Source organism: Syngnathoides biaculeatus, chromosome 6, assembly GCF_019802595.1.
Source record: "Syngnathoides biaculeatus isolate LvHL_M chromosome 6, ASM1980259v1, whole genome shotgun sequence".
Taxonomy (NCBI): Eukaryota; Metazoa; Chordata; class Actinopteri; order Syngnathiformes; family Syngnathidae; genus Syngnathoides; species Syngnathoides biaculeatus.
In genome coordinates this window covers 32,468,397-32,482,317 of record NC_084645.1, presented here as the reverse complement: position 1 = coordinate 32,482,317, position 13,921 = coordinate 32,468,397, and the positions used below count along the sequence as shown (strand labels likewise).

The following is a 13,921-nucleotide window of genomic DNA, read 5'->3' as shown; positions in this document are numbered from 1 at the left end:
AGCATCCAATCCATAAATGTCGGTGTTAATAGCCAACCGGCCATTAAATATTTCATCCGCAACAAGGCCAATTTCAAAGTGGAAATGAGCTGTTGGAAAGATGTCCACTTTTATCAACCCGCCATAAGATGCAGACATATTATTTATTCCCCTCGCTGCCCTCGCTCACCTGCCAGAATAAATGTCTCACCTCAAAAATAAAAAAAAAAAGCTAATTGTCTGATTTCATCTGGATTATAACGCATGTTATCCTGACCAGCAGCAACAGTTTGTGGGGTTTATACATCAAAGGTCTGTGGTGTTCTGCTGACCACATGTCAAACATCTCTCTGGAGGACCGACACGCCACACAGCAGATGGGCGAAAACCTGACTGTTCAACATTCTCGTACGGCAGCCAACACTGTGGTTATACCTGAATTCCTCTCATATTTATCCAGTCCGTTCACAGGGTAGTCTGTCAGATATTTTCAACACCGTAGACCATGCCAAGCCAGAGAATATATTTGCTTGCTTGGGCTAAATGTGAAGCAAGACGGGTAAGTTTCTAACCGCAGACATACAATATAATATCTTTAATGGATTAAATCGGTCCATTTTAAGTTATGGCAATGTCTTGCGAGACTTGTGAGTGTTTAACTTATACAAAAGAATTCAGGCTTACATTAAGTTAATTCTTGGACGTTCTCTAAAATCATGAATGTCAACGCACATGATTAAGGTTCTACCAGAGACCCCAAAAACAACATGCAGTGGGACATTTAAAGTCAAATCCCCCTGAATACTTCAGAATTTGACCACAAACGCATTACAGAAGACTACACCTTTAAAGATTAAAAAAAAAAGTAATATGAAAAATATAAACAGTGGTGCCTGTACTTACAAACGTCTCTAGTAATGAAAAATTCAGGTTACGAAATGCTTCCTCGGAAAAATATTGTCCTGCGAATAACGGGAGAAAACTGTATGTGGAACCTCAAAAGCCAATAGAGGGTTTTTCCATTGAACAGCATCAGGAGTGCTCAAGTCATTGGTGTGAGGGTGTGAATTGCTACATTTATTTTTTTTGTCCAGTTGCGTTAGCCCATGTTGTGTGGTGGGCCCAAGACAGGTTTTATGATTTGAAGTTAGACCACTGAAAATATTTAAAATAATTTGTTATGGCAGCATATTTTTGGAAATCAACACTTTATGGGCTCATTAGAGGGACAGCCAAAGTTGGATGTTTTGGAGACAAGGTTCGAGAAAGCAGACTTTGATGGTTTGGACATGTCCAGAGGCGAGAGAGTGAGTATATTGGTAGAAGGGTGCTGGGGATAGAGCTGCCAGGCAAAAGATCGAGAGGAAGACCAAAGAAATGTTTGATGGCTGTGGTGAAGGAGGACATGAAGACTGCAGGTGTTAGTGAGAAAGATGCACGAGATATGCTTAGATAGAAAAAGATGACACACTGTGGCGACCCCTAATCGGGACAAGCCGAAAGGAAAAGAAGAACAATAAATTAGCAGTTTTCATCCCTACATCGATTGTGTTGGCAACCGGTCCAGGGTGTACCCGATCTCCTGCCCAATGACAGCTGGGATAGGCTCCAGCACTCCCGCGGCCCTTGTGAGGATAAGCGGCTCAGAAAAATAGATGGATGAATCCTATTTAATACTACTTGTGAAGGCAAATGGAAAGCACATCTCTGCTGAATTCAGGAAATATGCCAAAGAGTAAAGATTGAGAAAGGCGCCAAACCCCCTCTACTGCTCGGGGCGCTCCGTCTATCTACAGCCCCCTCAATCTTACTTTCCTCCATTAGTGCATGTCCATAGGATCCCCCCATGTGCAGCCATGTATTAGCACGATGTGTGTGTGTGCGCGCGCGTTCATGTTAATGAATTTAAGAGAGGAGAAAGAATTTCCCCTCAAGGCACTAATACAGTGTGCGGTTTAAAATGGTTTAGGAGAGTTTGTAGCTGTGGTCTCTTCGGAGGAAGTAACACTGACACCTGCCGGGAGACGAGAGACTCGTGATTACGTTGCACAGGTAGTCAAATCTAGTTCACAGCCTTAGAACCACTAACGCTATATGACGAGCATCATTCACTTTCTTTTTAAAGTGTGAAAACGCTGTCACCGTCAATTTCAAAGCCTCACACACAGGCTCCAGTGTGACGGAGGAAGGGGTTTGTGGTCGGATTTGAGCTTAAATACAATTGCTATATGCATCCCTCCCTTGTTGACGGCATCCTCGGGCTTAAAACAACTTAAAGTAAATCTTAGCCCCTTCTTCCACCACCCCTTCACTCTGCTGCAGCTCCGGAGGGCGAGGGACGCTAAGAGGGGGGGAGGAATAAATCATTTGGCACCAGAGGGCCCCATGAGGCGAGCAACTTTGCCTGCAAAATAATCACAAACACAAGTGAAAATGTTCAATTTTGAACAGCATGCTTCCTAATGTAAAAGTGGCAGGTGGCATATTTCAAGTGGGCTTTGATTGATCTCCGACTGTTTGTAAAATTGTCTGTCGTCACAGAATTCAGGTCAGGTGATAAGCACTGAGGGGCACTCCCCCTGAGAGAGCTGTTTACACGCTCTCATTCAGACAACTGCAAGGTACACTTGGGCACCGCGCCCGTTACAAAGAAATCATGAACTGAAATTGCACTCAGTACAAAGCGTCAGACCTACGCCAAGGCTAAACGACACCAGTGTGGCCACACAAAGTGTACAACTTAATACATGGATCGTCATTTACTGAAAACGGCTTTATTTATTATTACTGTACAACTAATCACTTACGAACCTAAAAGAAAGCCTAATATTGGAATGTTGACATGCAAAAAAAAGAGAATCCATGCACCCAAATGCAATGTTTTGACTCAAAAGAAGCTATGTAAATGATACAGATCAACGACGATATAACCTTGCTGGTGCAGGTAATGACCCACAATGGACTTTTTGTCAATTCTCTAAAGCTGCATTGCAAAAATGTTGTCAAATAAAATTCCTTTCCCGATTTTTCTCTTCACATCTAAACTATTGAAAAGAGCCAGTGCATCTAAAGTGCATCTAAAGCAAAGTGACAGATTTTTTTTTTTTTGGGACGGATTTTTTTTTTTTTTCCCTGCCAACCAACCAGATAATCAAAGCTTCCAACAATAAAAATAAAAGAAGCTCCAGCTTGGAGAAGGAGGGAAATAAAAACTACATGAGCGATCATACATTTCTAATGGGACACTTTTAATCTCGCCACGGAGACTTTCAATAGTGAATTAGTTATATATCTATGTATATATAATTTTTTTTTCATTTGATGCTTCCAAGAGAAATATATGCAAATCTCCGACTAATGCTAACAGCAGTGACAAAGGAGCCAGTTCTTCTCTTCACTATACTGAGCCGCCAGTGTCGTGGCCGGCATAAAGCATCCAGATTCCGACAAGGCCTGTTGGATCCTTCCCAGTAATAAATACTGCGTACGTGAATGTGAAGGAAAGTTCTGGCTTGTACCATCCAGCAGTTCGGGACAGGGTTCCTCTATCTTATTGTATCGTGTCAAGCTTTGACAAAGGGAGACTTAAAGCAGTCGTTTATTGAATGTTTACGGACATAGACACCATTTCCATCTTGTGTTTTTTTTCTCCTTTGAAACTAAATGAGGAGACCTTGTGGTGTATCATTTACAAATAATTCACTCAACAAGACACACACTTTAAAACTGAATGAAAGGAAAGGGAGAGTTTAAGGCAGGGGTGCCCAGACTTTTTTACCCCAAGATCTACTTTTCAAGCAGCCAGTCTCTCGCGACCTACCAACGACGGGTAGGGGGAAGCTGATGATAACCCTCCCAAACCGTTTTAAGGTTAATGTTATGTTGCCTCCTATAGTTAAATTACAGAATTAGCTTTTTGTGCACTGTAGTGTCTGTGCATTTATCCTTGATTAGGCTGTGCAAAGGTGGAATTTTAAAATGACACACCATCTGATCCTTCACTTTCTACTTTGGCTTCAGACCAGACCTTGCCCACTCGGAAAAGAGAAAATCTCGTCCAGTTTAACCACTTTTTCTTCGATTATTCACATACTCTGAGAGTCATTGCATCTTAAAACAACAGTATTTCTTTTTTTAACTTTGTCCATTAATACCGAAAGTAAACATAAGCAGCATGTCTAGCTTGTGTATGCTCTACGTTGCCCAGACTGTGTTGCGAACTAAAGCAGCAGTGGTGGACGCTGTCATTATAAAACACATTGATGGGCTGCGTAAGTACTGTAACATTTGTATATATGAGTGTACGTCTTTAAGAGCGTGTTGGGAGAGATGTAACGTAAACTAGGAAAAAGAGAGTGTGGCGGAGCAGCGGTCGTTGTTAGAGAAAGTTCCGTTTGCTGCCATACAGAAATCAGTGGCTTCTTCTTTTCATTTTTACAGTACATATGTGAATTGTGCCATTGGATGTAATAATCAGTCATCCCTCACTCATGGAATCATATTGCAAAATGCTACAAACTGAATAGCTGTATGTTATACTTTCAATTTGCATTGGATGAATGTTTTTTTTGTGCACAACGCAAAATATCTGCAAAGAGACTGCGTCAGCGTTGCACAATTGTGCACACGCGCAGTTTAGAGAGAACATGGCTGACGTCTTTTTTTTTTTTTTTTGGCACGCCATCCCGCGATTGACTCGACCCCTGGTTTAAGGTAATCAAAACCTGGATACCATTTACTCTTTAGTCAAAAGTATACACTCCAAATGATCAAAAATGTTGATTTACTCCTTCATTATGGATACTTTTAGTCCGATAGGTAGTGCCTCGTTATACTTCGGTGGCACACAATGGAAGCCCTTTGACGGAGGCATTTATTTTCATTTTCAAGGGCCCGCCTGGCACACGTCTAAACGTGGTTAACTAGTTGAGGCGGAGATAATCCTTTTATTGAGATCCCTGCTGCAGGGGATCCCAAACACACACTCTGATTAAAAAAAGGAAACGTGGGCAATGAACAGTTTAAGAATCACGGGCCCTAAACAGATAAAGGCGGAACATCTTGTTGCTATGGCAGTGTGTATGGAATGAGTGGCGACTGTTCCCACTCCTCTCCGTCTAATATATTCACATTATTTATGAAATATTCCATAAGTAGCATAGCTAATGCTAAATATAAATCCCAAGGAAAGGCTCTGGATGGCTTTCCAATTGGAGCCATGGAATGCTTCCTCTCCAGAAAGCGCTCCGTGTTTGTTCACAAGATGCTTTCCGTTTTGATTTCCTTTCCATCCTCCCTTTTTTCATTGAAAAAAGAACGGCCTGGATCCTTTCTCCTTTTTTTCCCCATCCATCAGAAGATAGGAAGCATGAACAAAACGGATAATTTGATCTGCTCTAAATGTGAATTAGATCCTGAGATTTATCTGGATGGATATCACTCCTGGATGCAAATAAGGAATTTGGAAACGTAAATTGACATAGAGATATGTATAAGATATGTATACAATGGACATGAATTGCCATTCTTTTTTTCCATATGCTGATAATAGAGAAGAGAGTGCGAGTTTGACATTCATTGCAGGACGCAAGTAGCTTTTCCTCAACATGCTCTGACAGAGCGGGACAAGCACACCACTATTTCGCCTGTCAATACTCTCGCAGCATCCATTTTCACCTAGCTGACACCTTTTACTGGTCAAGGGATGAATAAATCACACTTAGTGTACTCTCTCGGCAGTTGACGGGGGAAAAAAAAAAAGGATATCAACATGAAGGAGGACTGCAGTGTTTTCCTGTCATCGCTGCCCCTGAGGTACGGTGAAAAATCACCATTGATAAAGTAGCATTTTTCAAAGAGCTTTATTGCTCTTTTAATCTCTCCGCCACAATGGATGGCTTCGGGGATGCGTTTCATTTCATCTGAGCACAAACAATCTTTCAAAGGGCTTAATAACAGTTAGGCAAATGAGTGTCATTAATTACCTGCTAATGGAATAATAGATGTGCCGCAAAAACAGCAAAGGTGTGAGGCTTTAAGGGAATATCTAGAACTCCACTTTGGATGAGCTTCATTAGCACACTAACACAGGCACGATCATTTAGTACAGACACAAAAACATGCCGATAGTATTCCTTCTACACTTGTGCTGATCTGTTTACAAAACGACGTCACAGCATTTCAGAATGGGCAATGTACAAAGTAATATATGATATGATATGGCGTGATTAAAAACAAATACTTGGGTGGTTATTTTCGTCATCTCTTCTGCAGAAGCAGACGTCACCAACCATTGTGCCAACACCTGTTTAGTACGTGCGTGCAAGATGGTCTAAAAGTAAAAAGACTATTTTATTTACATGTGTCCACTGGCTTTTATTTTTCTAAAGTGACAGCTTTGGTCTACGCAGTGTCGCCATACTTCCCTTATCACCAATGTGCCCACAAACTAACGGCTAAAACACCCCCCCAAAAAATTAAAAAAACAACAACACTGGCTCTTCTTTGAAAACAGGCAACATGCGTTCTGTGACTTCCAACAAGACAGCAGTTTTTATAAAGAAAATATATCAATAGTCTCCAGGTGATTCACACGCTCCATGTCTGCTCTGTAAATGTGGCAACCAATTTCAGCTGAAATTGATCCCCCCAGACACCCCCCCCCCCAGACGCCCGCAACTCCTGCAGGTTCATCAAGTAAAAAAAGAAGCTCATATGATAATAATCATTATATTAGTTGACTGTAAAGGTGAATTTGGACATGTCAATAAGATAGTTGTGCAAAAATATTCCCTTTATCTTATTACCCGTCCTCTGCTTATAATATTGACAAGACAAAGTTACTGAGAATTTTTTTCATGAAAACAAAAAGTGACATTGTAACATTATTGCCTTATCTCATCAGAAACTTTTTCTTTACACATTTGCAATACAACGTTAATGGGTCAAGCGTGGTCGGAAGCAGAAGCGTGTCTTTTAAGGACAGTTCTGTCAGCGGATGCGGATGTTTGCCTGTAAAATGTCATTCTAAAATGAGCTTTTATTGGTTGTTTCACAAAAAGGCCCAAAAAGGGTGCGGAGTGCTACTAAAAGTGTAGCACAATATTTAATTGCATAAGGAATTCATTCCATGCATTCATCTAAATAACTTCCTCTCTGCCAACAAAAAGTGCAACCGCGCTCAGCGGCAGCAACAAACTCAGCGACTGTGGGAAGAATTTTCTTTGATTAACAAATCTGATCTGAGTGATGTGACACGCTTGAAACTGGCATTCATCCTCCTGCACAAATCAACAACTAACGCTGCGGTATTTTTCACCCTAACCTTACTGATAACAAATAGAGATTGATTTCAAGTGAGGGAGTGGAGCGGCTAATGAATGATGAATTAGAGGAGAGGGTAAAAATCATAAATTGTGACAAGGTGTCATCGGCTGCCTGATGACAAAGTGCAGCGTTGGACGGAACGTGGCTCTCTGTGTATCTCTCCACGCTGTCTGACACTTTATCTTCTCCATCCTGCTAGATTACACCTCCAGGGTTCAGGTGGGAATCAATCATGGCTATTATTACCCCGAGTCACAAGATGCATCTATCACCACTAAGGTTACCATAACCTCAATATTAACAGAGGAAAAGCCCCTCTAATAAACAGCAGAAAGGATGGGCCTGGATGGTGGGATTTCATCTTCCTTTCACTTTTAATAAGGGACTCAGAGGAATAAAGATTACAGGCCATATTTAGCATGCAGAACAAATCAGGCTCTTCCAGGCTCTTCCCTCCTCCACTTCTCATTCTGGTTAGTCATTAAGACGAGCAGTCGGGGAGGGGTTCTGTGGAGAGGCGTTTCCTGGTTCGACTGCAGCCTGCAGCTGCTGTTAATAAGACCCATCTCGGGCCCGAGAAAAAGTTAGCGCGAGACCGGTCGGACCGCTGACAATCAAAAGGCTGCGATAGCGCGCCGGAGACAAAGAAGGGGAGCAGAGTGGTTAAAGTCCCCGGGACACAGCCCTGTTAAAGTTCATCCTCTTTTATAAGCCACCATTGCACAATGGTGTCTCTGTAAAACAAGATGCAGAAAGAGAGTGAGCATTAGGGCAAAAATGGCTAAGCTTCTTTGAGGATTAATGGAATTTAGTCAAGTAGGAGGCTGTGAGTGCATTAGAGCAGCTGACACAGGGTCACGGCACTGCCGGCATTTTCTCATGCCACCCTTGACATGAATCATTCATCGGCATTCAAATGACTACCGGCAGCCCGATGATATATCATTAAAGTCATCCTATAATGACATACCTCCAATTACGCTACGATCAGAGCATCAAGCCTGCTAATAAATTCTTACCAATTAAGTGAGAAATATATTCAAAGGACTTTTCACTTTGAAATCAGTCTTGTTATTCCCCTCGACAACCAACAACAGCACTCATTACAGTGGCTCCACAACTAGAAATGGAGAGCGCGTGTAAATATTTAAAACCCCCACAAATATATAAATATTCATCCCGGAATGATTTGATGCGCTAAATAAATAATCCCTTGTTAAATAAATGACACCCTAAATAAAACTTTAAAAACAGGATCTGGGGGGAGGATGTAGATGAGATGAATCTGAGGGGAGGATTCTGGGCAGGAGGGAAGTGAAGGAGGAGGATGTGCGGGTGTCATCTGTCACTCCACCCTGTTTGAATTCCTAATTGCTGCCATGCAAACAAGTCATGCTAATTAAAGCCTGGCTACCAATTAGATGAGCTTCAGCTCAACTTTGCGGGGAGGTTTTGCACAAAGAGGAAGCAGCACAGGGTGGTATGCTTGGAAGGTGGAGCTACTCAAGCATCTGAAAGTCATTTCTCTGTCTTCCTTTAATTTCAGTTGATAGAAACCAATTAGGGGAAAAAAAGCCCCCCTATCTATCACATTCCAAAAATAATGATTCATTGCCATTATTTGCTTTCCTTTTCATGAAGACGTTGTTGAATTCTGATGAAACTGCTGTTATGGAAGAAGGTGAGCTGATCCAGTTGAGTCCCGCCATTGCTTAGAAACATTTGGTTTTGCCTTTTTAAAGTATGTTAAACCTAGTGCAGATTCAATTTTTATCACTTTTGACGATTGAAATAATGTATTTGCAAACTTTTTTAAAGGTAGTTTCATAATTTGGCAAAAAAGTGTGTACAATATATCCAATTACCTTAACTCACAATACCATATTTAGTCAGAAAGCAATAGTAGCATAAATGTTATACCTTTTTCATTACTATCAATCAAACAGTGATCATAATTTTGCCCGACAAAACAGTACTGTGCAAGGTTGTGGAACACATCAGCAAGATTGAGACACGCTAACAAAGAACAGTGAAGTAGAACGGTGCTACTGCAACGTCCAGAGCAAAAGCGCAATCAAGGTGGAAGCTAACGCTAGTTTATTCGCTTATTTGTTTATGAGCGAACAGCAGTCCCCAAACACAAGATAAAAAATACAATTCACCATTATACTGAATGTAGTTGCATTTACTGTCTGCATTTGTTTCTTTTAATCTTGGGGCAATGGGTGATAAGACACCCTAAGTATGTTACTGTTTGTCTACTCTATAATTAAGGTTGTCAGTGAGTTTTTTTTTTGTATAGTTTTGAAGGCTTCAGGGACACATTTTCAAACATGTCGCCTCAAATTACGTAGCTTGGTGTGAGAGAATCATCTGTAGCAGTAAACCAGTATTAATCAGGATTGGAGATGTCGTCTCACTATAATACAGCTTTCTTGTTTGAAAGATATAGACTCTTTGTCTTCTGTCTCATCATGTGGCCATTTTTTCTAGCTTTTAGGCTCCCTTTTTAAGTATGCTATCACATGAATGAAACGAGCAGTTTGACTTGTATACAAAGGCACCGTTGGATGCACCTAATTTAATTTTTTTCCACAATCTTATGATCAATCTAAATTTTTTTCCTCAGTTTGCTTCTGTGGCCTGCTACCAAATAGCCCCGGCGGTTTGGCAATGCCGCCATATGGTGTTAACAAGACGGACTTGGAACGGCGACTAACCAGGCACTAAAACAGTCCTTATTTGTACCTGCTTTTGCCAGTGAAAAATTGGCAAACATAAGCAGACACGGGCCAGCCCGGTTAGGTACCGCGCAATGAGAAACTGGGCAAAATGTTTAGCTATACATGTAACATAGAGAAGAATAAGGACATAACTTACTGTACATGATTGTGATCAGATTTAGACAATATGGAGGATGCTGGTAAATGTGACATTCCTCAACAATTAACTCATAATCAAGAGCCTACGCTATCGTTCCAGTGCTAATTACAGTATTGCATTGGCATCCAATGGATCTGATAAACACAGTTTCAGTATTTAACTCCTCTGGTCTGATGCAACCATTGTGGCTGTGACCTCCGCTGATAGACGTCTGGTTCTACATCCCCGCCTAGAGAAGTAGACGGTAATCTCTGGTGTCACCTGTTCTCCTCCGCTACCCATTTGACTGCCTCTTCCTGTCTCCCAGCTCTCTGGAGGGCCAGGCCTTTATGCTGCCCGAGCCTGTCCTATCACACAATGAGCTGCAGGAACAGCGCTTTTGTGATGGCTGTGATTAGTCTTTTGTGTTCCCGGGTGGAATTAAGATGAAATTCTACAGGCAGTCATTGTGTTCCTATCTTCAGGACACTCAAAGAAATATGTTGGGGTTTTGAAGGGGTGAAATAAAGCCCGTGGGGCCTTGACACGCCTAGCTCTGTGGGGAAATACGCAGTGGAAACACAATTGAACAATCTTGTCCAACAGTTTCCTTTGTACTCTGTTGAACCTTAGTCAGTACTGCCCATTTACTGTAGTCTCTTTACAACGCAGCAGTATTGTCTCACTCAGTTCTGGCTTTCCCTTTTTGCCAGCTTCAGAGAGCTACCCACAGGCTGATGAGATGACAGCCGCGACTTTGCCAGTCTCAGAGACCCTCAGGGTTTATTACCCACATTTCTCCATGTGTTGGGTATGCAAATAAAGTTTGGGTTTGGGTTGGTGGCTTTCAGATGTGATAATTATGGATTTATTTGTAAGCTGTCACTTCCCTTAATGCTCAGGGACATCAAAATAAGTTCAAATGCAAGCATCAGAGAGGATCGCATTTGCTCGTCTACTACAGATTCAAAGAACATGCGATTCTCATGACGCCAGGGGTCTGTCAATAACCACTCATTTAGACAGCCGAGCGCTTCGGAGACCCTTGCTGCATGCCGCCCCTGCTCAGAATGTCTGCTTGAAAATATTTACATTTTCTCATCTGGTTAGATATTCCAACATCAAGGTGCTTTTATCAGTTGGTGATGCGCAAACAAAGACAGGGAACAAATTGTAACTGCCATCTCATCCACTGAAACAGACTAGAGCGGTTCCCATCAAACCTCTGATGAAAAACAAGTGAAGATTAAACGAGGTTGCTGGCAGTCACTTGTACTGAATGAGCAGAATTAGTTGGACACCTGGCCACCACATAATCACAAATATCGAGTCTCTTTGAGCAGCACTTTCCATAGCAAAGTGGCATTTAAAAAATACCACTCGTCAACGATAAATTGTATTTAATGTTTCTTCACAGCCACACAAAACTTAAATCGGTAAAATAGCACGTGCGGCATGTAAATATTCGAGCACTTGGTGACAATGAATGAAAAAATGCATCAGAGTGAACCGGGTTTCTTTGTCTTGTGAGAAGCTTGATGGTAAGCAGTGGGGGGGAGACAGGTAAATGTTTCATGCTTACGTTTCACCAGGAGAGGAAACGTAAAGCGGAGGAGAATATCATACACACTCTGGTGGTAGAAACTGTCTGGGGCTCAGATAATGTTATCGCCACTATGAGCCCATCAGCCTCTCGGAGAGTCCTCAGTCATTGTGTAAGTGTACATTAAGGCCTGATAAAAACTATGGAAACCAGCCATCCGTCTTGATCTATCAGTGTTAAGCGAGCGGTTAACGGAGACACAGAGTAGTTGCCGCACAGCGGAAGAATAGTGCAAAGGTCGGTCGACCAATCCCTTCACACACTGGACTGACTTCCCACTGTCTCATGCATAAAAGTTTCTTTCGGCTTGTCCCTTTCGGGGTCACCACAGCGTGTCATCTCAGATGAACGCACATATGTTTGGTACATTTTTTACGCCAGATGCCCTTCCTGACGCAACCCTTCTCAGGAAGTGGAGGCCCCAGTGGGATACGAACCCACAACCCCTGGTTTTCCAAACCAGTGCTCTAACCACTGACCTACGGGGCCTCCGTCCACTGTCTCATGCATAGAAACTGAAAATATTCAGTCAAGCATGCGTATATGAGTGCTTTTGATGTGAGTGCGAAACATGGGATATCATAACAAAAAGAAAAGCTTTGAGAGATTTCTGCAAATGAGTCTCAAACCACTTACCTTTTCTGTGTTTTCAGTTCAGAGATGAAACATGCCAGAATCATAAGAAACTGAATAAACCAGAAGTTCCGAATAGGGGGTAAAATTACAAGGGGTGGGGACATTCCGGAAAATGATGTTTAAATATAAATGTATGGAATTGTGTGACCAAATTTCAATTGGATGTTACTTTTGGAGGGGGGCGTCGGCCATATTAAAAGCTTTCTTGGGATGTGGGCAATATAAGGTTGGAAAATCCTGGTATAAACATAGCGTCATTTTCTTAGAGTCAAAGGAGCAGCATCACTTACCTTTTTTTTTTTTTTTTTTTTAAATGTGGAGATGATCAGATAAAGGCAGAGGACAGCACCGAAAAGAAGAGAAAATAGACAATTTAGACTACAGCAGCTAAATAAGTTCCAATAAATCAAATAAAAGTGTGGCCTTCTGGAGGTCATATAATGTCAATGATGTGCTGTTTTTAATACAGAAACATGCACCTCCCTATTACAGAAAAGTCTGCTTTTTCTGAAAGTAAATGGAATGTTCTCCTAAGAATCATCTCAATGACAAACTGAGGTTATACAGTCAATCCTGCTGGCAAATACGTGTGTCATACAGATAAAGTGGAGCTCGCTGTCGGCCTGTTGGTCTCTCGGCTCCTCGAGCTCTCACCGTCTCTCCTTCACAAACACACAGAGACGCCCGATAGGTTTGTATCTACCCGTGTTTGTGTGTGTGTGCTTGTGTGCACAAGATTGCGCCTCTCCGGAGGCTGTTTCGGAGTGGCGCTGGGCTGCCTCAGAGCACATTCTATCACAAGCGCAAGATAGCATCTGATGACTTGTGCGATGTAATTGAAGTGTAGATTACTATCTCTCATGTGCTTGTCAGATCAAAATTATAAAAACGCAGCGAGGTGGCAGTGGTTGGCAGTTGCTGGAACCTGAGCCGGCTACTCCACTGTGTCAGACTTGCGCAGTGCCGAATGAAACCTCGCTATCGGTCTCGGAGGAAAATACGCCGCAAAATTGAATCCCCACTCTCCCGTCGTGCCACCATCCCTAAAATACATTCTGAGACGCAAGCCTGGGTGCTGAGAGATGGGAGAGGGTTGGAGGACACAGACAGGGGGATTGATTGACAGTGGTGACAGCGCAAAGGTGTCAGACGTGGGCCGCACAGGAGTCAAAACTGGACTGAACAGTTCAAGGACGTCAAAAAGCTTGGCAACATGGCTGATGATGTGGGTGAATATTTTTTTGGGGGGGAATAAACAACTGTAACGCATGAAGGACATGTAAATTATCAAGGGAAACTCTGAGGTCAGACACAATCTGTTCCACGATGCTGATTGACCTTTGATTTGCTCATATTTATTCATTTATTTATTACCATGGGATTTACTAGCTATAGTAACGTCTTTTCCAGAGGAGAAACTCTAGCCATCAAAACAACAAGTATTAACTGTGCAGATTTTTTTAAAGGCACATTCAAATATTCTCATACAAGTCAAAATATTTATTAAAGACCCGG

The 13,921-nt window shown here is 42.0% G+C and overlaps 1 protein-coding gene and 1 non-coding gene across 2 annotated transcripts in view; both read right to left on the bottom strand.

Annotated features, from left to right (window-relative positions):
* roraa (RAR-related orphan receptor A, paralog a) overlaps positions 1 to 13,921 on the bottom strand; it is a 230,245-nt gene that overhangs the window by 131,978 nt on the left and 84,346 nt on the right. The gene's annotated exons all lie outside the window — the stretch shown is intronic.
* Positions 12,187 to 12,259, bottom strand: trnas-gga (transfer RNA serine (anticodon GGA)). The gene has a single exon. It is a non-coding gene; the product is annotated as a tRNA-Ser (tRNA).